The 20,174-nt window shown below is 47.6% G+C and overlaps 1 protein-coding gene across 9 annotated transcripts in view; it reads left to right on the top strand.

The window, feature by feature from the left end:
- Maf (MAF bZIP transcription factor) overlaps positions 1-20,174 on the top strand; it is a 312,248-nt gene that overhangs the window by 17,466 nt on the left and 274,608 nt on the right. Inside the window, exon 3 of one of the 9 annotated variants that reach the window (XR_003301166.2) lies at positions 17,178-17,258. The exons of 7 other annotated variants lie outside the window; for them this stretch is intronic. The gene's annotated coding sequence lies outside the window, so the exon portion shown is untranslated. Of the gene's footprint in view, positions 1-17,177; positions 17,259-18,640; positions 19,480-20,174 lie in introns of those variants that run through there. One more of the 9 variants, XM_077792929.1, reaches the window with a different exon arrangement.

Below are 20,174 nucleotides of genomic sequence, written 5' to 3'. Positions count from 1 at the left end.
AATGTAATAAAGCTATTAGCACTTAGATCCTCACAGATGGGAACCAGCCTGCCCGGGTGGGGGAGGGGAGGGCCCAGTTTCAGGTGCTCCATGGGAAAAATCCAACCGGCTGTGGGATTTACAGTTCTCCTCCATGGGGACCAGGTGGCCACTGAGCAGTCACCTCAGGTGTAAGCTGCTGGAAGACATTCTCACCTGATTAGGAATCCAGGGCGCATCCTATGACACACTCATAGGTGAGGTGAGGCAGACAAGTCCAAAAACAGAGGCAGAGGGAGCTGTTGGTAGGAATTGCCAGCATCTTCTATTAATGTGGTCATTCCCATGCAGCCAGCGACGATTTCGAGTCATTTCAGTCTATTGAAAAGCAGGGGAAGTTCATTTGCTCCCAGGTAGGCAGCGAAGGTGAGAATTGAATTGATCTGAAATGCTCTGAGAAATTGACCCTGAGGTCGTCTTCCTTCAAATTGGGCGCTGGGCTGGAAGTTTCTGTTCTTCTTCTACCTGCGTCCAGCAGCAGGGCCGAGTTGGGGTTTGTGACTATTTAAAAGGATCGTAACGAGGGGCTGACTCGGCCTCTGTAAAGTTAATCAACGCAGAGTCCCCGTGTTACCCATGGTAGTTGATTCAAGGGCTGGAGTCTACACAGCACAGTGGCGTGCCTCAGGCTTGCTTATGCTTCAAATGAGGTTCGTTCCTGATGTGCAGGAAATGGGCGAGAAACCTAATGTCAGGGGTCTTGCTGGGCTGAATGTTTTGCATAGAAAATAATTTTCTGTTTATTTTCCCTACTTCTTCTTTACTCTCTCTCTCTTTTTTCATGGAGCAGTTAGGATTCTTTCACATCATTTTAAGGTGCTCATTGTACCTGGAGCAGTCTGCATCATGAGCTGCCTCTGGGAAGGCGCTTAAGTTCACTGGCAGGGACGCTGGGCACAGCTGGCCTCTCAGCAGCCACGGAGCCAACGGAGGTTAGAAATCTCCTTCCCCGCGGTCGACCTTTGTGACCCAGCCTAAGACTTGCTTTATCAGTCTTTGCGTCTGTGCCCCGCATGCAATGCACTTGAAGTTCTGTGCCAACAGTTGAAGGCAATTTGTTGAATTGTTATTATTTTTTTTCCCCAGACTTTTCGTACCTTCTTTTCTTTTTCTCCTTTTCAAGCTCTGAGCAGTTTTTTTTTTTTTTTTTTTTTTTTTTTTTTTTGCCATGGTCTAGAACAATAAGAAACTAAAGTGCATGGGCTATCACCAGCTTCATCAAGGCGTTTATAGGGTTGAGTCTGGCTTTGCCCTCCTAGAGCGAGAGGGTACAGGACGGGGACAGGATTTCTCTCGGTCATTCCAGGTCTGCGGGCTCTTGCACCTCTCCTTGTTAGTGGCCTTCTGGAGACACACCCTATGTTCAGAACCCTTCGACATCTCATTCTTTTTCTAGATCCATCACCTCCCCACCTGCTCAATATTCTCTGATCCAAAAGAACCACTGCACCAGAACTTCCGTTTCTGCAGCTCTCAAAGTCCAGTCCCCGCTCAGGTGAGGGTGGGAAAGTGGTGGCTAAGCATCTGAAGTGCTCAGACAGTCCTGCAACTTGCTCCACTGGCAGTTGGGGAGCCTAGTTATTTAGAGTGTTAGATCTGTTTGCTCTGACCTCTCCTTGCTTGGTAACCCCTCATCCAAGGGCAAAGAAGGAATGTGGTCATGAAATACAGCAAGTTCTGTGCTATAAATCACCCCTACAGATATTGTGGGCAAATAATGCACCCAGATCCCGAACTGGGCCGTAGGATTAGAGTTGGAGAGTGCAGGCCTTGACCCTGGAAGAAAAGCACAGGCCACAACTTGGCTCCTGCCTGAGAGTGGGAAGTGGTACAGAGGCGTCATGAAATGTCACCCTGTTCTGGAGAAGGAAAAAATAAGGAATGATTTGTTTTTCGTTTTTTCCTCCTATTTTGTTTGAGTCAGCTGGTGTTAATAATGAAACGCCATCCCCGCTGCCGAGAAGCCTTTTCTAAGGCATGGGTGGGGAGCAGGGTGGGCGTCTGGTTCCTGCAAGGGGTTTCTGGCTGTCTCCACTCAACATTTTACAGTGTCGTTCATGTAACTGTGCACCAGCATCGTTTTCTTCCACAATAAAAAGGCACCTTCCTATCACTGCACCATTAACCCAGGGGATTTTTCACTTTAGCAAAGATGGGATCCAAGCACGTGATTTCATTGTAAATTCGGCAGAAGTTATTCTCAGAGCCATTGAGGATGCAGTTATTCTGAGAATGCCTTTTTTTTTTTTTTTTTTACTATTTCTTTAAAATTTAATTGGGATCAGGCCACTAGGTGCTTCTGACTCCAAGGTTTCTTTTTCCTTTTCTTTCTTTCTTGTGTTATTTTTGCTATTTTGTTATGCTTTATTGCAAGCTGCAATAAAGAGACTTGTAATTTATAATCAAAGTTTGGTATCGTTAAGCTAAACTGTAAAATCCCACCTTGGGGCTTTGCTCATAAAATAAATATTTAAAAATAAATATATAGCAATGAGTCCTGTACTCTAGCGGCAATGTCAGTACACATTGGTGTTTGTAGATATATATGGAAGGAGTTTGTTTCAGGGTCTGTTAAAGCTGATTCTGAAAATGCATCTTCCGATCCCGAGACTCCTAAACAACCGTGTAAGAGGACACACTGCTGAGGGCGCAAGCAGATGTGGTGAACTTCTAATCTGTTACTTAGACTCCATTTGTAATGCACATTACCTTGTGTCTTCAGTTGTATACGTGTGTACCGAAGGGTCAGGACATGCATGCTAGAATTCTCTGGAAGCTGTAGTACTCCTTAGCTTGGAAGACTTTTTTTTTTCTTTCCTTTTCCCCCTAACAAGGAAGCTCATTTAGAAAGAAATGTTTATGTGAAGTGCTTGTCAGTTGGCATTTTTACTGGTTTGCTAACCCAAAGGTAAAATATAAAGCCTTGGCTTTTCCTGGCTGGCTTGTTGTTACTAGAAGGGTCCCTCCCTTGTTAGCTTGATAAATAATTTTACTAGAGGGACTCTGCTGTGTTTTTATGCTGGCTGTCTATTTTCTGCTTGCTGCAAATAAATTTCTGTACTCAGAGGGCACTAAAACTCCAAACACATGGTATTTTCCCACTTTGCTGCTGGTCTCCTGAAATATTTATTCCATCTAGTGTTTTTAATTAATTCTTTAAAGGAAAAAAACATAATTCGTAATTAATATCCAACCAAAATTATTGACTTATGGCTTGGACCTTCGGGTTCAAATGTGGAAGGGCAATTTAGGGGAGGGCTTCCTGTCAAACTCAGCCTGATGTCTGTCAAGTGAGAGGCAAGTGTGATTTACTGGGCGACCTAAAGTTTTCTCATTCCATTTTTCCTTGTCTGTCTTCCCAAGTTTAAATATTAAGCTGTTAATATGAGAAATGAACAGGGCTATAGAATTCTATCTAGAAACAAGGCACCGAACAATAAAATCTTTAAGGGTGGAAAAGGATACATGCTGTGAAACTGGAGAGGAAATTGATCATAAGTATCAGTGAAAATATTGGCATCCACCTGAGTCCCGGGTATTTAGTCCTGGCACTGACGAGCAGTGCTTGGTGTGGCTCTCCGGAAAATGGGTCCCTGGCCTGAGCCTCGACACACACCCCCCGAAACATTGCAGTGCAACAAAATGTTGTCTATAAGTTACAAACACAATGGCCATACCACATTAGAGGCACACCGTGTCGTGTGTAATGAAGGATGGAATTTACGAATGTTAGTAAAACGAAATCGTTTGACTTATTTTTTTCTCATTAACGTAAAACGATTTCGTTTTACGGTAATGCCAGGTTATCTCATTCATTGAAATTTATTTCTAGAGAAGACGTTCTACTGGTTATTTGCTATCTGTTACATGTTTATTAGCAGGGTTCTATGTTCTGAAATTGGAAAATATATATATATATATATATATTTTTTTTTTTACAAAGGTACCAGAGACATAAATTTGCAACTGGAGTGTAGGCACGGGTAACCGGCATCACGGGTATTGGAGAGTCTGAGTGAGTGATTATCTGGAGCTCAGGTTTTTGCAAAGATTACCCAAATGAAGAGGAAAACATAGAAAAGTGGTTTCCTGAGTGAGTCATGGAGATCCAGTCACAATTTAGAACATTTCTCGGGTTTTGGACTCTAATATTCATTCAAAAATTTTGGCTACAGACTTATTTTTTTCTCTAACTTTGAAAGTATAGAGATCTATTACGAGAATCAAGAACTTTTTTTTTGTTGTTGTATTTAAAGGAGAGTTGGTATTTAGCATTTCTTCTGGTCTCTTGGGGACAGCACCAGTTTGTCAGGTGTTAGAGAAAACTTCTATGGAGTTGAGGACAAGGGTGTTCTGCCCAGTCTTGCCCTTCAGAGGTCCTCCAAAGCTGTGCGTAGGCTTGAGGTTGAGCTACTCTGAGTTGGGTCTTAGGAGCCAACACCGGTGCCGTCTTTGATCCTTAAATCAACCAGATGGGCAGGTGTCTTAATCTCCTCTATTCAGTTGAGGAAACTCAGGCACAAAAGCAATGAAGGTGACATTGGACCCTACACAACAGTTATGCAGGTATTTCTAAATAGACACCAGCTGCCCTTATCCTGCCCAGTCTGTCCCTCACTGCTCCATGGCACACCCCATTGGTAACCTCCATGTGTGCAGTGGGAGCCCAGGGACCCCTTCCTGCCTGGTTGCTGAGGGCCATTACCAAGTAGGTATTGACGCATCGTAATCCTTGCCAGTGTACCCCATGTTAAATGGACTTGCCTTGGAAATTTGCTGCGACCTTGCTTGTGTGTTTGAGAAAGATGACCCTGCTCAAGGTGATCGAGGGTGGATCCAGGTTTGAGGAAGTATCCTGCAGGTTTGAGGAAGTATCCCGGTCCTTGGGTTTAGGGTGTTCCCGGTTTAAGGCGTTTCCCGGTTTAAGAATATGGGTTTTAGGGAAGTTGAGGTTGAAGATTATTGCTGCTGGGATTAGGGTGTTCCTGTTGCTTGTTCCCGTTGAGTTCTCGTGAGATTCAAATGGGATTTTGGAAAAAGCCTCGTGGAGTAGGTGAAGGGTGCGGCAGAACGAGACTGCCCCTGAACGTGTGTGGAGGCTGGTGTGAGATCCGGAATAAAGAATTGCTGTTTGAACCTACAGAGCTGTGTGGTGGCTCGTGATTCTGTGCCAAGCCGAGTCATTGGCACTTGGCTTCGGCACCTGGTCATCTCCATCTGAGTGGGGTCAAGTGAAGCAAGAATAAAACATGAATCCTCTGAGCCATGTCTGGAGGACAGGCGCTGTGACCGCTCACAGTCTCCACCCCAAGGGCTCTTCTAGCTCTAAAAGCAATGATCCTGTGGTTGGATTTTGGTAGGTAATGGAGCCAACTTTCTCTACTCAAAAAATAAAGATTGTCATTTCAAACACATTTAAAAAATAATAGATGATACATTTCCTTAATACCTTGTAATGTGTAAAGTGTCAGGTGCACAATTGGCACTCAGGAAATTGCTGGATAGTGAAGATAAATCCACATTAAATCACTCCAGCGAAAGCCCCATCTAATAAAAAGTTGTCAGCAAAATCCGAAGTAGCACTGAAAAGAACACAGAGTTTCCACATCTGTAAGATAGGGGTAGTCCCTCAAAGGCCTGTGCAAAGGATTAAATATGATAATGTATGTAAAGCACCTGAGTTAAATATGATAATGTATGTAAAGCACCTGGCACAGGGTAAACACCTGCCATGCTTGACCATGGACAGTGTTATAGAGGATGAAAATTTGACCTTGACCTTGCAAGCTGTGGTTTGTATTAGAATAACTTTGCTATTATGATATTGGACTTTCCCCCTCTGCTTTAAAATAAATGGTTTCAAAATTGAAAAAATTGAGAGCAATAGTTTATATCTGTTATTAATCTTTAAAAAAAAGGTAATAGAGCTATTATCTGCTTTACTTTTTATCCCTGAAAAAATAAAAAGGCCGGGTGGGGGGATTGCTATGCTTTGAGGACTTTTGTGGTCAGTGATTTGGAGAAATTATGGACTAAAGTTAAACATGTAATTTTGGTATCATCACCTCAGAGCCTTTATATGCTAATGTGTATATCGTGTGTGTGTGTGTGTGTGTGTGTGTGTGTGTGTGTGTGTTGTACCAACCCAAAGGGTGCCTGATATTTTCCAAATTTATGTGAGCATAGGAGTTGTTCTTTAGTTAACCATCTCGTGGAACTAGCATAGTGTGGGGACAGGTTTTTAAAAAATAAAGTATCCAAGTTCTTATTATTGTCTTCAGCACTGAAGAACTCCTTCATGAGTCTTCCCCTGTACTCTATGTTCTGAATGATTCATCTGTCTTTCTAAGGGTTCATTTTGTTTATCGGATGAGCATGATCCATGACGTGTGTTCCAGGGAAGAGAGCGGTCATGGGGTGATCCTGTGTGTCACAGCAATGGGAACGGCTCATGGCTCCCCATAGGATTTCAGGAGCCCTGTTTGGGATCCTCTACTCTGATAAAAACCCTGGATGAGCCATCCAAGACAACAGAGCTACTGTAAGGAGTGTTTTAATTTCCTAGGGCTTTGCCCGGGGATTCTTTAGAAACTGCCTTGAGGTTTTTGTATCTTTGTTATAGGGATAAAGGTGTCTATTATGAATATGAAATAAAACCTGGCATGGAGGAGAAACAGGGGTAGAGTCCATTCTATGTCCCTCTTCCCTCCCGTCTTTCATTTGGCACATCTGCCGTTCTCCCTACAAACCCAGCTCAGCATACGCTCAATTCCCACCTTCTCCCCTGCCTGGGTCCCACAGGGAACATGGCCTTTCCTCTGAAGTTCCACGCACAGGTTGGTTGGAGGTTTTAAATTCCAATTGACTCATAAGAGATAGAGGTTCACTCACTCTCCTCCATTCAGCGGCGGCCTGGGGTAGGTCCTCTCAGCCAGCTGCCTGCCGGCCCTGTCAGATTTTCTGAGAACGGGGTTGGACTAGACTCCTGCTCTGGTTAGTTTCCAGCAGAGGGGAGGGAAAGGGGGACCTGAGACTCATCTGCATTTCTTTTGGAGACAGCAATGAGAGGGCTTGAGGCATGTCCAATCCTAAACAGGTCTCTGATCCTAGACCATGGTGGTCAGCCTGGGGTCTTCTGGTGTATGGGGGTGGGGGCTCAAAAACATTTACATCCTGCCCCAGAACAAGTAAATCAGAACCTTTGGGGGTGGATGGTGCTCAGGCATCAGTATTTTTAATTTTTAAGCAATTCTCAGAAATTCAAATGTACAACCAGGCCCGAGAACTCCTGGAGAAGAGTCCAAGGGACATGGTAAATAAAGGAGCTGCTGGTAATATTCCCACATTTTAATCCCATGTCTGCCGACTCAGCGTTTCCCAGGTCAGTTTAAAATGGAGAGGGATGAACAATTGCTTTGTTTCTCCCCTCATTCTCTGGCCTGCCCAGTGCTCTATTAACATCAATCTATACTTTATAAGCAGTTGGATAAGGTACCCCCAGAAAGGAAACAGGAATCGGAAGCCTCGGCTTTAAGCCTGTCTTGGCACTAAGCAGCCCTTGGGACCTGAGTGGGTCACAGTCCCCTGATTTCCTTGCTGGGTCTCCTTCTTCTCTTTTGCAAAATGGGTCAAGTGACTGAAAATCAAAAAAAACCTTTGCTGTGTCTACACAGTCAGCTCACCCATCATCCTTCCCAGATCCAGTGTGTGAGCCACGGGATCTACAATGGATTTGAGCTGGTAGAACGGCTAATTTTAACAGTGTAATTTTTCAAAAAATTTTCTGCATACAAAGGAGAATAATGTATTTAGCTTTCGAGTTACAAGGATAGATGTATTCCTGAATTATGCGTACAGTCTTCTGTGGATTCGAATGAGATATTTATATTATTTGTCATCATTATCCTCAGGTGCTTATGTGGCATGCAGCCGGGTTGTAGCAGAAACGGGAGCAAGGGAAAATGACCCCGGCTCCCGTTAACCAAGAGGCTGGATCACACATAGATTCTCAGACACATCGATTCTCCACTAAAGCACTGTGTTAAGCCACAAAAATAATGGACCTGTGTTGAGGACACTCGTGACCTACCTAGTGAGACAACTGTGTCCTGAGTTTCTTCTCTCCTCTTGGACACTGTGCACCGTGGGCACAGAGTTCACACCTCATATATTTTTGTGTCCAGCTCAACCCCATATCAGCGAGTGGAGTGGCTTGTAGTAGCTATCTCAAAGCCTTTCCAGAAAGCTCAGGGTGCACCTGGATGAGCAATTAGGAACACAGACCAGCAAACCAGCAGCTGATCAGGGCCTGCAAAATTTGTGAAATGCCAAAGAGAATGGCTTTGCGGTCTGTCAAAATTAGAAATCGTTCTCTTAATCTTCTCCCAGCTTTTCAGAAAGACCCCTCTCCTGTCACTTTCTGGTCACTGTTGTGGCTACGTTTCCTTTCCTGGACAGCTTGCTAAGTGCCCTCCGCACCACGGCTCCCTCCTTTCTGAACGTCCTCTTTGGGAGATCTATTGAAAATGGATCTTTTGAAAATGTCCCTTTTCTCTGATGGGTTTGCCTCCGAGTTGTGACGATTTAAGGGTTTTAAGATCCAATTCCACCAACACTGTGCACCACCGATAGCACAAAATGAACTTGGCACTGGGGCTTTAGCTGACACCGACGGGTCACTTAGGTGTCCAGGAGGAAGGATTACCCTGAGCATGGACCAAGATGGAGAAACTGTGGCCAGGTGGAGAAGAAATTGGAAGGCCAGGCCAGGGAGGGGAGGGAAGGGAAGCCTTTGTGACAGAAGAGAGGAGTGAGCCACTGTGACCGCGCCCTGGGATAGACCCCTTTCTTAAACCATTTCTGCCCAGAATTCATTTTCCAAGGGGGAAGCCATCCCGGTATAGCCCCTCGGCTCATTCCACCTGTCTCTGCTCCACACTCTCCGGCAGGTAAAAGGGGCCGAGGAGGTGGTTCATTAAGGCCAGTGGGGCTCATTGAGCTGAGCCAGCTCTTCTGACTTTCCTTCTTTTCCCATATCATCTGCATTGTCACAGCCCACAGTATTGGGGGGAAGAAAGGGAGGGGCATTTTTTCAAAGAACTACAAGGGGATTTGGTCACATGTCTGCCATTAACATCAATCGCAGACGCAGGGCAAAAAATGCCTGGCACGTTGCTCCACACGCCTCTTTGAAAAACGTCCCCTCTGGTGTTGCTACCAGACTCCCTTCCACTGATGCAGGATTTGGGGGCTTTGAAGTCGGTTGTGGAAATTTCACTGCTTTCTTTGACTCCAGCAAATTGCTCCAAAATGCTACAAATGTAAAAAAGACTAAGAAAGCTTTAGCAGCAGCTTAGAGGTGGAATCCCCTTAAGCCATTGACAGAAAAATGTGTTTCTTCTTTCGGTTTTTAATTTGTGAGTTATATCTTAAAATACAGCAATGCAGTCATCGCCTTCTCTCTGGAGGAGAAAAAATGAAGAGAGAGAGAGAGAGTCCCATGGCAGGTAGGCAGCACAGGCAGAGGGTCTGTAGCTCTGCTTCTTTGACCTTTTGTTGCATTTTGGGGGAGATAGTGAGTAGGGCAGGGCCCCCTGCAGAGAAATTATGTAAAACAACAGGAGGTCGAGTGTTTCCAGCCTGAACCTGGATGCAACTGGGGGTTGAGACATTGGTGATACCTAGCCTGGAAATTCCAGAGACCCTGGCTGCAGGGACCCAGCAGAGGACAGCAAGGGGGGTCCACACCCACTGCTTTGGGTCCAGGGGCAGTGGTTCCTGGCAGTTAAAACTTTTGTTTCAGCAGTTTCCATCTTGGCAGGGAGATCATTGAGCTGTGATGCATTGTTGAAAATCTCTCCTGTAGTCTTCTCACACTCCATCAGGTTAGAGAGAAATACAGTGTGGTGGAAATGACCGCTAGCAGCTCCCCCGGCTTCAGTTACCGCCTCCATAAATTTAAGGATGTAGCGCGAATCAGAGGCTTTCAAACTCATTTTATTTTGTTTTGTTTCAGCAGAGGAGCCATTTGTAAAATGAAAGTTTATGTGGGATCACTATATAAAATAGAAACAGAAAGCTGCTGAGGTTAGAGTGGGTCCTCCAAATCCTGGCCCTCCTCCTTCCCCTGGGTCTCCCTGGGCTCCAGGTCCATGAAGCCCCCTTTGAATACCTTTGGGGAATCGTTCTCTCTAAGGGACTATTCGCTGAGTCAGTCTCTGATGCAGGAAAGGACCACTTTGTTTTCTGGAAATTCAGGTGAAGCAGCTTCCATGGTCCTCAAGGCCACACCTTCCTAGGCTGGTGACTTTGGCAAAGTCACTTCCCCTCTCTAGGCCCTTGTGCCCCCGACTTTCAGATGGGGATGCTAAAGCCAGCCTTGTGGAATTCTCTGCAGGTTCACCAGCCAGCTGGGTGGCATTTCTTAAGTGCCCATTTCTACTGTCTATTCCCATTATCACTCAGGTGACAGCGGAAGTGTCCAGCAACAACTATGCCTTCTCGGTTCAAAAACACCAAGGATTTTTGTTCTCGGGACTCAAGGGAACCACATGGTCTGTTTAAGAAAGGTTGGCTGCTCCCTTCTTTTTACCTGTCTGTCCCTTATCTTCTGCCTGTCACCTGCCACTTTGGGAAAGGCATTTTTTTTTGTTATTGTTGCTCCATTCTAGATGTGATCCAGTGTTCTACTTTTTCTCCCCTGTGCTTAGGGTTTAACAATAGGGCCTTGCACAGAATGCATTCCCAGTAAATGTTTGCTAGTTTCCTGCCTGCCGTGTGCCAGAGCCTGTGTCTCTGACTTGCAGGAGCCAATGGTGTGTTTATTTTCCCAATTCCACATTCGGGGACTGATATTGGCAGTGTGTGGGATGCTTGCAGGGGGCGATGCTGGTGCTCTAACATCAGAGGTCCCTTCCACACTCCTGCCCACCTGGAGAGCTCCGTCCAAGCACTCACTACACACCCGCAGCATCAGAAGCTATGTGATAAACTCGGTGAAACAGAAAAGTGCCAAACGCACAGCAATATTGCTGCTCTGATGGGAAACGCAAGAATGGAGAAGTGGGAGAATGTTGTGGGCTGGAGGCATCAAAGAAGGATTTCAGGAAAAGGGGAAGTGATAGGCACCTGGGAAGAAGGGACAGAATGTTCCGGACTATGGGAACAGGAAAGGAGGGAAACAGAGCCAGGTTAATAAGTGAATGACTCTGGAATTTGAAAGGCTGGTGAGGATATAGGCTTGGCAAGGGCTGAGGAGGGACAGAGACAAAGCAGGTCAGTTATGGAAGGCCAGGGCTGGAGGGAGGGACTGGGTGAGGCAGAGCCCTGACGGATGCTCAGGTATTATTAAAGGAAAAGTTGGATTCCGTGGCCACCCACAGTGACGATGCCTTGCCTTACAGACACATCCAGGAAAATGAGAAACAGGAACCTGCCACATTTAGTGGCTGCCCTTGAGCTGGTGCAGTCTAAGTAGCTTCCCCAAACTTTAGAAATCTAGATAAATCAATGCAAAAGGATGCAAATATAATAATAATAATAATAACAACAACAATAACAACAGCAGCTAGGTTTTATGATTTGGGTTTGAGATTGACAGCAAAGGAGACCACTGTGAGGTCCTTGCTGCATCTATGCAAGACCTGAACCGATGTGTCACAGACATCCTTGATGGTTTCTATTTGGCCTATTGGATTTGGACCAGCACTTCCCTGAGAACCTGGGGCAGCACTTTCTAGGCCGGTGCTTCTCAACTTTGGCCACTCATGAGATCATCAAAAGCTTTCAAAATCCCAGTGCCTGTGCCCAGCCTTGATGAATTCAATAAGAATCTCAGGGTGATGCCCAGGCACCCCTGTTTTCGGGTTCCCCAAGAGACACTAATGCACAGCTGAGAACCACTAACTGCAATAAGGAGCTGATTGTCCCTCTTCAACGAGGACCTGAATCACCCTCAGTGTGTCTGATTCAGGTGGCCTGGGGCAGGGGCCTGAGAATGTACACTTTCTAACCAGTCCCCAGGGGATTCAGGAACAGGGACCACAGTTCAGCACTGGAGATGTACTGTCCTAAGATAGTTACAGTGACATTTGGAAAGCCATCTCATGGCGGGATCAGGTAGACCAGATGCCTTCCCAGCTCCTGCATGACCTCCACCTGTGGTCATGCAGTGGGACATTGCTTCCCAGGGGACATTAGGCAACATCTGGAGATGTTTTTGATTGTCATTTCTTGGCAGAAGGGTACTAAAGGTCAAAGCTGGGGATGCTGCCATGTGCAGAGCGGCTCCACCACAGTCCACCGTCCAGCCCTGAATGTCAGCCAGGTTAAGGTGGAGACACTGGGTTTAACCTCCCTGAGGCTGTTCCGGAGTAAAGTGAGACTTGCTTTTCTAGTGTGTTGCCAAGAATGAATGGGAGCCTCCTGCAGCAGTACCCCAGGCAGGAAGTGCTCAGGGAGGGGTGAGTGGTCCTTCTTCATCTCCCAGCTGTGAACCTGGGGGACAGACTTGTCTCCTTCGTGGGCTTTTGTTCTCATCTGCAAAGTGGGTGTTGCCATAGGCCAACGCTGTGCAGAGATGAAAGGAGAAAATCCTTAAACCCCCTGGAGGAGCTCAGTCAACACTCTCTGGGGCCACCGCTCTCCGTTGTTTCTGCGCACAGACCTTGATGGTGAGGGCTGGCTCAGGGAGGCTGCGATGCTGGCTTAACTGCTGTTCGATTTGTAGGTCTGTTAAAGAGGTGGAAAGACAGCAGTTTCTAGTTTCCCGGTAGCCAGGACTCAGGGAAGGTGACAGCAGGAACAAGCAAGCTCTTCGCCTGCCAGGCCAGATCCGAGACGAAGAGCCAGATGCCACCTCCACCTGTGCCCAGCTCCTCGTGGCTGCAGGGGAACCTGGCGTTTGGTGTTTGCCTGTATTTGAAACCTTAGCCAAGGTTGGTTTTCACGAGAATTTGGTGAAGCAAAATGTCGCGGAGACGAAACACCTCGGGGACCCACATCCCGAGAGACAGATGTGTCTCAAGGCCGTTCGTCAGGACGGCTCCCCCAGGACTGTCCATTTTCCAGATGGAGCAGGAATTTGGACCCTGGACTGTCGGACTCCAGTGCTTGGTCTCTCAGCCAGTCTATGGTTAAGATACAAGTTACACCAGGAGCCCAGAGGAGGACACAGGGGACCACCAGGGAAAATTCCCAGACACCAGGTCCCCAGCCTGCTGTGCTGTGCTCGCAGCTCCCCTTGGAACCCCGCCTCAGAGGCAAACTGTCCTTCCTCTAATCTGCCCACAAGATGGATTTTAGCGACTGGCCTTTATTGAGAAACTGGCTTCCTCTTCCCCCACCTTCAACATTCCAAAACAGATTGTCTTCTTTACTGTAGTTCATTTTGCTTTCCGAGGTGATTAATGAATTAAAGATGCAGTGCATTTATTCTTTTGCCTGATTACCATTCTGTAATAAATCTAAGCTCTGGAGTCTGTCGATAGAAGAAGGCCAAGCTGCCTCTTTGGAAAAGAAAGGTTTGTACGTTAAGCTTAATTTCCAGTTTTCCAACACAGGATAAGGGGATTCACATTTGGTGCCTTATAAAACTAAGGGGGAAGCTTCCAGATTCTGTTTCTGGGGACAGGAGGGATTTTGAACACACCTCCCTGGACATGGGAAGGCCTGCTGCCTGGCAGATGGGATTTATTTGTCAGGATTGAGCCATTTATGGAGGGGAGGAAAGTGACATGGAAGGCTTTGTCCCAGCCCTACACCATCGTTCTGTCCATTTACAAAGGTGTCCTCTGTAGAGCTGCCCTACTACATTTTTCAAAATGCCTTTTCCCTCCTGATGAGCAGTGGCTGAGGACCCTGACGAGTCTCTTCAGGTCTAAGGATTCAGGGCAGTTAGATGCAAAGTGAGGGTGGCCACTCACATAGGTAGCTTTGTACTTTGCTCTTGGACAGGGATAATACGGTCCATACTGAAGCAGGTGAGAGCCCGGTGCGATGGGATGCCTGGGCAGGATCCGCCATCTGCAGGTGCCTGGTTCCGATGCCACCATAAGGTAGGCCAGATGCGCCTGTGCCTTCTTCCTCCCGTGAAGCAGGTGGCCTCCCGCTCCTGACCCCAGGCATCACTTGCTGGTCTTGAAACAGGGAGGGCTTGAGGCCATGAGCCATGGCACCTGACCCTTGCTCCTGACCAGCCCAGGCCCCTCTTTTCCTTCTCTCAAATTGTATGGCCTTTGGTAACTGTGTACTTCCTGTGAGACTCAGGAGCTAAATGTCTCCCCGATGCTGGACTAAAAGCTCCATGAAGTCGGACCCGTGTTCTTTCCTAGTGGCCAGGGCTTGTCGTGGTATCTCTCAAGGCAGAGTGTTGGCGCTTCACGGATCCCAGTGGGCAGGCGTGTTTGAAAAACAATAAGCAGACTATCTGCAGAGATTTTCACCTGCCTGAACGTCAGAACCGACTGAGTTGCTTTTCAACATGCAAACCTAGGCCTGAGAGGCAAGAGGAACTGGAGGGCCCCAGGCAGGATCAGTCTCAACTGGATAGTATATGACCTGGAGTGCGTCAGACTTGCAGTCCAATCCGTTTCTAGCTGTGTGACCTGAGGCCAGCGTGTCTACTTCTCAGAACATCAGTTTCCTCATCTATAAAATGGGAGGGGAATTCTGCACACTTTGGGGGATTTCAGAATATTTTCAGTCCTTCGGGGGAGGGCTGGGAACACACGTAGGCTTGCGAAGGCTGGGTAATGGTGTTATAGAGAGGGGCTGGCATCTTTTCTGTAAATGGTCATCAGGTGGTAAGTAATTTAAGTTTTGTGGGTTTCCATAGGTGAACATACCTGGCTGTGTTCTGATAAGGCTTTCTTTTTTTTTTCTCCCCTATAAAAACAGGTAGTGGACTAGAATTAGCTCCCATGGGCCACAGCTCACAGAGCCAATATAGAAGACAGTAATAGGGTATTGGGGGTCTTTAGAGATAGAAAATTTGACTCTGAATGGTGTCAATGACTTGTAATCTCCTCTAAGAAGTTCCAGCCAAGAACAATGCGAGGCTTTGACTTCCATGCTTCATGATGGAGGAAGTACGCTCTCTCTTCTTTCTGTCCACACTGTTTGAGGGCTCGGGATATAGGATGAGGTGGGGCTCCAGGGCCAGGTGTTCCCACAAGCCCAACCCAAGGCAGAGGAGTGCCCAGTGCTTCATCCCTCCGTCGGTGCAAGGAGAGCGTTTCAGAAGTGGATTCCCACACGCCTCAGCAGCTGCAGGCCATCTCTTCTCCCTCATGGTGGGTGCTCGTCATGGGACTAACCACCATGGCTTTAGCCTGATCAAGATGTGCCTCACAGAGGCCCCAGAGCTGGCGTCTGCCAGGCTTCCCGGGAACCGGGTCGCCTGCGCCCACTTGATCAAAACCTTGACTTTCTGAGCAGAGAAGATGGGCATGTGGAAGGGCTGTCGGCTGGCACCGCCGCTCTCTCCTCCCCAGGTTGTCATGTGAGTAGAGAGGGCCACTGTAGGTGACCGCACTTTGTGAACAGTGGGGCTCCTTCAGCACCCGCCGTCAGGGCCGTTACGAGGCTCACAGAGACTATTTCTTCGTACCTGGTCCATTGCTAATTCCCCTGCCTATGTCAGGTTTTGTCTTTGACATGGGTGACCTTATTCTTGTGCATTGCTCTCTCACTTTTCTTCCCCATAATTCCTCCTTCCTCCTCTCCTGCAACCAGCCGAACGAACCTGCTGGGGAACAGGTGGAAGAAGTCTTCCCGCACGGCCCGCATGCTTCCCAGGACCAGGGAGTTCTCTTCCCAGCTTCTCTGGAACAAAACAACAGAAACCCCCGGAGAAGTGAAAGGGACAGTGGTCACCCTGCAGGACCTGCATTTGCTTATCCAGTATCCCTGGAGGCCTGAGGGGGAGGCAGTGGCCCTGGGGAGGGGATCTTGAAAGCAGGGTTAGTTCCACTTGAAAGGCACCCCACCTTCCAGGAAGGCTCTCTCTCTCTTTGCCTTTGAAATACATGGAATTGTAAACTAGATTAAGAAGAAACTTCAATTCTGAGATAACCGTTTGGAGGTGGCTTTACTAATATCCCCAGATGGTTCTGCTCCGAGGAGTCTGGATAACACATTCTGGTTGTGAAACTCACTCTCCTTCTCCAGCATTACTCGGGGTGAAAGGAATTAGACACGACACCTCCTAAGGTCCTCTTGGTAGCCAGACCCACGCCTGGCCTGCTTGTTTAATGCCAGTTGTCTATTAAAACATCTAGAGCCATCCGGTAAGAGACAACACGAGCCACATTTTCAACCTTAAACTCACTAACAGCCCCTCTTAGGAAAGTAAAATGAGACAGTGAAATGATTTTCAACATTACTTCAAACTCATTAAACCAAAAGGATCGTATCCATGCCTACCTGATATAAAAGGTGGTCATGAGATACTTCACAAACATCATTTCTGTGCCAAGTCTTTGAATTTTGACATAGATCTCAATGGGATGTGCCCTTCAACAATGTGAAACACCAGTCTGATCAAAACATTGAGGGGGAAATTTCACTGCTTCCGTCTCTCTCAATGTAAGGCAGTGAGGATCAAGTAAAATGAGTGATTTGGTTCTTCAGACACTGACCACATGTCCAGGGTTTGGTAGCCGCATGCAACCATGGACAGTGTGCTAAGCCCTGGCGTTTGGGAGTTAACGAGTCGTCTGGTCAAAACCTTCTACCCACTAGTTGGAACCTGAGCTCTGCCTGGTGTCTAGAGGGTCTAGTGCCTCGTGGACACTGGCTTCAGTGTGTGGACATCCACCGGAGAGTGAGCCCCACTGTCGGCCTGTACAGTACATACACCTTGCACGGACCCTAAACAGTGGGGACTTCATATTTGCTGAGTGGATGGATGGACAGGAGAAGGGACAAGTGGGAAAATTTCTATCTGGTAGAAAGATGTAAACTGAAAACAGGAGCCTGAAGAGTTGGGTCTTTGTTCAAAAGGAGGGAGGGATCTCATCTGCTTTCTGGACCTGGGGAGGGGACTGGACCCAGAGGGGCAAGGATGAAGGCCTCCTAGCCAGACCCTCAGCTTGCCTAGGATGACATCTCCTCCTCACCTTCCACTTATTCCTCCTCAGGGGCGTCCCAGGCAGAGCCCAGGAGAGCAGCTTCCCGGTGAGCAAGGGGCCTTCCCCAGAGCATGGAGCCTTCAGAACGAGGTTAGGAAGAGCTTGATGCTTTGGCCTGGAGTCCCAGGTCTGCAGATATGCAGGAGTCCGCCTCCTTGGGACTGAGGTCAGGATGACTGAGAACACTCTGTGGTGTCCATTCCCATCCAGGCTGTGGACAGTGTGGCAAAGCTGTGAGCTTTGAGGGAGCCAAGGGAACCCATGTGCCCCCCACCCTGCAGCTTGGTTGGTGTAGACCTTCAACAAATCGTTCTTGACCATGTCACCCGGGACCTGAAGACCGGGCATGGACTGCTGTGACGGAGCGTGGTCAGGAGGTTAGCAGGGGTGCTGCTTGCGTTCAGCACGTCAGGGCCAGCGTTTGGCGTCCTGGGTTGGGGGGATGAGGTGGGCAAGGAAATGCTTTCCAGGGACAGCAGGAAACATGCTGAAGGCAGGAGGAGCTAGGCGCTGGCCAGGGGTGCTGTGAGCACCCTTGTGTCCATTTCCAGCCCCTCACAGCTAGCGTGGTGTCCGCACACTTCAAGCACACAACAACTCTGAGCAAATGAAGGCAAATGGTTGCCGTGAAGAAGTCCTAGCTTGGGAGCCTCCTCTGTGAAGAACCCAATGGACCGCCTTCCCTCTTTTCCAGCCATGGGCTTTTATGGGGCTGTAGGGACCACCGCGCCAACTTTGGCTCTGGAGAACATTTTCTGCTCCTCTCCCTAAGGCATGGTCCGGAATCTCATGTGTTTGCAGACAAAAAGTCAAAACAGTTCAGGTTACTTTTTTGCGAGTGTGTGTGTGTGTGTGTGTGAGTGTGAGTGTGTGTGTGTCAGGACTCCACTGATTTAAACTACTGTGTTTTTCTACCCCCTGTCCCATCCCAAATCTTTTTGGTCTCTCTGATTTAACCAGGAGGGTCTCCAAAGCCGTATGTGGCTTCAGAATTTCCTTGAAGAATACCATTAACAGCGTAGACATGGGTCGAATCAAATAAAAAATCCCCACCAAACCAAAACAGCAATGCTGTAGGAGAACTTGGGGGGCCCCAGGCTTGGCTTCACCACATCTGCCCATCAGATTGCCAGACAATGACGTGATACGATGGAGAGAAAGGAAAAGAAGCAGAGTGAAAATACAGCACCGTCAGCGTTTTCCATTTCCGTTGGCTTCTCCAATTTAAAAGAGGAATCATGTTGAACATCTTAATTAGGGATCGTAATGTACAACTTTTTTTTTTTTTATGAACATCTTGTAATTTACTCTTGAAGTAAATTATAGTCCATTTATCTGTAGTGACAGGTCAATAAAACAGTGGAGGGCCCAAGCTTTTCAATCACCTGATTATTTGTTTCTTTTTAAATTATTGAATGAGGGATCAGGGAAACAGGTAAAAGTACGTGACTTTTAAAATCCATCCCTTGCAGATTTCCCCTTGGGAAGATCCAGCCCGATTCTTGCCGAGTACCCTGTGTCTGGAATTTGCCACTGTGGAGGACCAAGAGTGGCTGGGGTCTTGCAGGTCTTGCAATGTGGACGGCCCCGGGGTGATTGAAGTGGCCAACTGAACCCCCGCCAGCCCTTGGCTGCAGTTCACTGTAATGAGAGTGCCATGTCGGGTACTGGAACCTCAGTCCATCCTCAGTGGCTGCAACCAAGGGTCCCCTGGAGCTGTGTTCTTGGTGGGGCAAGGCCAGTTTATAGCTAAGCAAACCACGGCCAATGTCCTTGGGCTCCACATTTGAGTTTCAAGAGTGATTCTGCGGTTTTCAGAAATGACAATTAAATCAAAGTCCACCACCCCCAAAACAAACACAGGATGGGGGATACTGACAGGATGCACCCGGCATGAGGGTTCTGTGGTGTTCCTGTAGGTTCAGAGAAGCCCCCGTGTCCAGCCGAGAACTAACAAACTGTGGATGGATTGCTGGGCTTCAGGGAGATGATGCTGGAGGGCAACCCCTGTACCACCATGTAGGAGCCAGGTTGACAATCTTTGAGAGCCCCAGGGAGAACATTCTTTTATTTTGTTGTCCCAAAGAAAGTCCCTGGACTATTGGCCTTAACCTCCGCTAAAGGCTGTGAGGGAGAGAGTGTGTCTGTCTGTCACGTAGCAGTGTATCCAGGGCCCAGAACTCTGTGCCCACTCTCCAGGAAGACCCCTCTACCCACTTCTTCCAGGGACACAAGCTGTCTCTGTGCCTCACTCTTTCGGTATAATAGAATATGATTTGGTATAATTCCCTCAAAGTGTGACCCAAACCTCCCTTTATCTCCTGAATGAGAAAATAAAGATAAAACTTTGTTCTAATATTGCTCTTTAATTCTAACCCAAATAAGTGCTGCATTATGATCCCATGAAATGCCAATCAGATCAGTACAATTCGCCAAAGACGGTTACCGACGGGCAACACAAACCAGGGCCCTTCCTTGGAGGTGAACTGATACACTAATCTTCTCTCCTTCCTTCCCTCCCTCCTCTGTCCTTCTCTCCCTCCTTCCTTTCTCATTTCCTCGTCTAACTTCAGCATAAATGGGCACGATTCCCTTTCACGCTCTTTCTGGCTCTTTCTGATGACCATTGGGCTAGGAAAATGGCCCCCACAGACCAAAACAACTCAGGACCAAGGCACTCCAGCTATAAGGTGTGCTGGTCACTTTCTGGCTTGCTCAGTCTGTTGCTCAGATTGCAGGACAGGGCCCTCATTTGGACCTTTGAGGGTGGACAAGTGACGCCATATGCTTGCCCTAATCTACTCCCCTGCAGCATCAGACACTCACTGCCTTTTCTTGAATCACCCTCCAGGCCTTGGCTTATGGGTCACTTTGGTCATTTGACACTACTAGAGGGTGACCAGGGTCAGCTCTAACATAGATCATCCCCATGGATCCTCACAGCACCCAAAGACTTGGCCACCATGATCCTCTCTGCTCTGTAGATGAGGAAACAGCCTTAGAGGT

The sequence above is a fragment of the Urocitellus parryii genome, chromosome 15 (assembly GCF_045843805.1).
Source record: "Urocitellus parryii isolate mUroPar1 chromosome 15, mUroPar1.hap1, whole genome shotgun sequence".
Classification (NCBI taxonomy): domain Eukaryota; kingdom Metazoa; phylum Chordata; class Mammalia; order Rodentia; family Sciuridae; genus Urocitellus; species Urocitellus parryii.
Note: the sequence above shows the minus strand (reverse complement) of the source record. Positions and strands in the feature narration are given on the sequence as shown.